The following is a 4,623-nucleotide window of genomic DNA, read 5'->3' on the forward strand; positions in this document are numbered from 1 at the left end:
TTTTCTTCCCCTCTGTATGAACCATGTTCGGACAGAGGGCCACCAGTTCACAGAACCTGGCGGTGTAGGAGACTATGTCGGAGCCTCTCATGGTTAAGCTCCACAGTTCCTGCTCCAGTTTCTAGATTTCGCCCCTCGGGCAGTAATCTTCAATCATTAGCTCTTTCAGAGCTTCCCAGCCTATAGAATTTGCCACTATTAAGGATAGTGACTTGACATGGCTATTCCACCATGTCAGGGCCTTTGTCTCGAAGGTGCATTGTAACGCCCCGTTCTAAGAGTAATTATTCATGGATCCCCGAGATCAAGAGTAAGGGCGTTTCGGTCTTTTATAGGCAATGGGTTTTATTCGAGTAGGTTTCGGGTCAGGGTGTGTTGCTAGAAGCGTAGGGCTTCTCGCCACCTTTTCGTCAATATAAAGTTCGTCGGAAACGGGCTTAGAATAAAGGAGTTATGACACTTTGAAGATAGTGTCAATAATGGTCCCTAAAGGAAATATTTGGCAAAGGGGTCCTAGACATGCATGGAGTGCATGCGTGTAATTGGCTGGGTTCGCCTAGCGTAAGCTAGGTTACGCCTACCGTAAGCTTGGTTACGCCCAGCGTAGAGCGGTTAAATGAACGCGGGTGTTGGGGGCGTACGCCCAGCGTACAGGATGTACGCCCAGCGTACGTCCAGTGTCCAGAAACCCTAATTTTAGGGCCAGCCACTATATAAGGAACATTATGGTTCCAACCCTAGCCTCCATATCTGCCCTCTTACTCTCAGAAACCCTAAGTAGCCGTTTTCTTCCATGATTGTGGATATTTGACCTTGGGGAGCTTGGTTTGGAAAAGGAGAGCCTAGGAGAAGAAAGAAGAAGTTGTCAAGGAAGGAGTTGGGTGGCTGGAGCTCGTACATCTGAGAAGGCATCATCTTCTGGAGCCCTTTTGAGGTATAAAGTATCTTGCTTGACATGTATTTTGTGTAGATCTAGGTGTTATGAGGTTTTGACACCATTTTTTGTCCCAAAAACCCCAAAGTGATGCATGATGCGAGTTGGTTGAGATTAGCTGTCCTTTCAGACCTTAGGAGAGGTCTTCAGTGAGAAAAATGAGGTCCCAAAGGCTTTGATTGTCTCATGTGTGATGTAGGTGGGTCTTAATGGATTAAGACCTTGAGTTAAGAGCTTTATGGACGTCCCAAGTAATAAAGTTTGAGACTTTATGAATCCTAGGAATGTTTGGTCGATGGATCTGAAGTTTGGGCTTAAGAGCTTAAGCCATTAGAAACTTATGTGTAATTTTAGTTCAGCGAGATTACGCCCCGCGTAAGCTGATGTACGCCCAGCGTAGTGGGTCAGTGTCCAGTTCCCAGTCCGCGAGAGTCGAAGTACGCCCCGCGTACCAAGAGGGGTACGCCCAGCGTACTCCCTCTGTTGGGTTTTTGACTTTGGGCCTTAAGTGAGTGGGCTGTTTATGGGCTAGTGGGGCTTGGGCCGTGACTGAACACTATGGATGGAGTAATTTAGACCCAATAATTATTATGGACCTTGGATCTAGGCCCATTTGGTGAGGTGGGCCCAATTTAGTAAATTGGGCCAATATTGGGCTTTGCATGAGGATTTGGTTTTGGGTCTTGGCCCAATAAGAGGATGACGGACTTAATGAGTGTTGTGGGCCCTTGGCCTAGAAAGTCATGTTGGATTCTAACTTGGTGATTATCATGTGATAGTTGGGAGTCCCGGTGAGTCAGCGGTCAGAGATTTGCAGGATTTCGGCAGTTGCAAGGTAGGTTATCCTCACTATATCGATAGGGTCTACGGCACGAAGGCCGGCCCTTTATCGGCTGGAAATCCGGGTATTGTTTGTTATGTTATTGTTTTGCTAGATCTGCATCCTGGTATTTAGGATGGTGTTATGTTAGTGACCTGGTTAAGGTCGGTACCCGGGATATAGTGTAATGTTATGCTAGTGACCGGTTAGGTCGGAATCCTGGTTAGGATGTTGATATGTTATGTGATCTGTTAGATTGTTTGTCTAGTTGAGGATTGTTATGTGATTAATTGTTGTATGTGCACATGGTTGTTTGACGGGGGTTGGGTTGAGGCGGGTCCTGCTTTGTGCTGTAGGCCAACATACCCAGGGCGGACCGCATGTTCCGAAGGCCCAGCGAGCGGTCCGGATAGGCTGAAGGCCCAAGAGGGCGGACCAGACGTGCCGAGGCTTGGAGAGTGGACCAGGCCGACTGAAGGCCCGGTGCGGGCGGACCAGTCATACTGTAGACTCAGAGAGTGGACCAGGTGGATTGAAGGCCTGGTGTAGGCGGACCAATCACACTTTAGACTCGACGTACATGGCTAGACTCGGAGGGTGGACCAGGTGGACTGAAGGCCCGATGCGGGCGGACCAGTCACACAGTAGACCCGATGTGCATGGCTGTTCTATTTATGATATATTATGAGTATGATATGTGTGGTTGGTATTTTGGGGGTAACTCACTAAGCTTTCGGGCTTACAATTTCAGTGTATTGTTTCAGGTACTTCAGGAGATCGTGGCAAGGCGAAGGCATGATCGTACTGCTCCTCATGTTTTATGATTTATATGATATGGTTCTGGGGGATACTCTGATGTTTAAACTATTTTGAAAACGAGTTGTATGAACGTAATGGTTTTTGAATGATTTAAAATGTTTTAATTTCGCTCAAATTTTATGGGTGTTACATGCATGCCGCAAATTTGACTTTGCTTCCCTTCGGGCATGAGCAGATCTCGAAGATCGAATCTGTCTTTTCGAACCATTGCGAGAGGGTAATGACTCCGCCAGTCCCTTTAAAGGAGAGTGGCTTACAGCTGGTGAAGTCCTTGTAAGAGCACTCTTTCAAGCGCACAGGGATTTCACCATGAGTAGATTGAACAGGTGTTCCCCCTCCAGTGGAACCTGAAGAATGATATTGAGCCATGGCTGTTGCCACAGTCGCAGCTACTGCAGCATTTAGAGCTGACGTATCGATTTGGGGAGCAGGTGGGGTTGCAGTTATCGGAGGATCGCGTCTTGTTGATCGGCGTGGAGGCATCTTTCAACTATAAGTTTACAAAGATGAAGATGTTGGTGAGAATTTAATAGTAAGAATTTGATGAGAACGCCTCATGGACTAACTCTCCATTGTCCAACAGCACAATTGAATAGCACGATTGAATGTAGATCTAGTACTAACAGATGATAGCATTTGGATAATAATTTCCATGAGATTAGGTATCTGTCAATAATACTGGAATTACAGATGTAATAAGTTCGGGAAAAATGACCTAGAAGTAGGCTTTACATCAACCAAGATGGGAAAATTTTGACAGAACTACGACCTAATCAAGACCTAATAGGTCTAAGATTTACAAAGATAGGAAATTAGACTAGAGTTTTTACATAAACTATGTTATATCCAAAAGAGAAGTCGATGAGACTCTATCGGCGACGAGAACTACTAGAGTGACTTCTTGACTCCGACAGAAGACGTTCTATGTCCCTCACGCGCCTATCAGATCTTGCTTGCTGAGCTCGAAGTTCCATGACTTCAGCTTGGGTTTCAGCAAGTTCCCTCTGCAGAGCTGCATTGCGTACCTGAGTCCTTACATTAGCAGACTCTAGCTGGCGAATGCGGACTGTGTTAACGCCAGAGTTGGCGTCAATCTCCACGATTCGGTCGATAGTTGCTCGACTCTATTCGGTGTTCCGAGAGATCCTACGAACCAAGATGGGTAGGACCCGGTCAGCTGAACCTCCCTCGGTGAGGTTGTAGAAGCTTCTGTCTCCATTGTAGGGCATGGGTTGGCCCTGATCCTGACTCCATCTGTTCAAGTTTGTGGCCCACATAGGTGTGGGTCCTTGAAATACTGGACGAGGGTTCGGGTCTTGAGCAGCTGGGCGTAGGTTGTTGACTTCAGGTTCTGAGTCACAACCATCAGAAAAGACTTCAGCTTCATGATCATCCAAAGGGATTGGGTGATCATCTTCTGGCTCTTCTCCAAGCCATCCAGCATTGCCTTCGTTGGGATAGTACGGGTCTCCGGGGATATGGAATCCAGCCATGAAATCTACGCGAGAAAAGGGAAATGAGAAATAAGCACGCAAGTAATTTATAGTAACACAAAATACCCCTATAGTATTTTAGGTTTATGTTCTGTACTAAGGTTTTCATTGTGGTAGTGTTGGTAAGTTTTTAGACTTGTTGCAACCTCACAACCACACTTAGGCACATGCTAGTCAATCCACGGATAATATAGTTGATCAGGCTATATCTTTCCAGCTTTGACTATATGTCTCTAAGTCTACTTGTGTTGCCCAACATTCGTAATACTTTTGTTCTGTCCTAGTGACACTGATTTTAATATGAATACAGGAATGTATACTTAATTCAATATTTTATTATTTAAAAGTATAAACTCTTGGTCAGAGTATTTTTAATCCCACTGTATTTATAGTATGTATATCTTTTATGGGTTGATATACTAAATTCACTATAAACAATGCTCTAATACCAATCTGTCACAACCCAAAACCGGAACAGCGGAAACGTTCAGGGGTGGAGGACGTCATGTACAATATCACAACAATGCATAGTAGTAAACAAGCAACAACATCATCCA

At 45.4% G+C, this 4,623-nt stretch overlaps 1 long non-coding RNA gene across 1 annotated transcript; it reads left to right on the forward strand.

The window, feature by feature from the left end:
- The first annotated feature begins 848 nt into the window (after nucleotides 1-848).
- On the forward strand, nucleotides 849-2,609 carry LOC145129704 (uncharacterized). The gene is made up of 3 exons (XR_013717626.1): nucleotides 849-934; nucleotides 1,714-1,769; nucleotides 2,519-2,609. It is a non-coding gene; the product is annotated as an uncharacterized LOC145129704 (long non-coding RNA).
- The last annotated feature ends 2,014 nt before the right edge of the window (nucleotides 2,610-4,623 follow it).

The sequence above is a fragment of the Lactuca virosa genome, chromosome 8 (genome assembly GCF_052849685.1).
Source record: "Lactuca virosa cultivar CGN04683 chromosome 8, Lactuca_virosa_CGN04683_v6, whole genome shotgun sequence".
Lineage (NCBI taxonomy): Eukaryota > Viridiplantae > Streptophyta > Magnoliopsida > Asterales > Asteraceae > Lactuca > Lactuca virosa.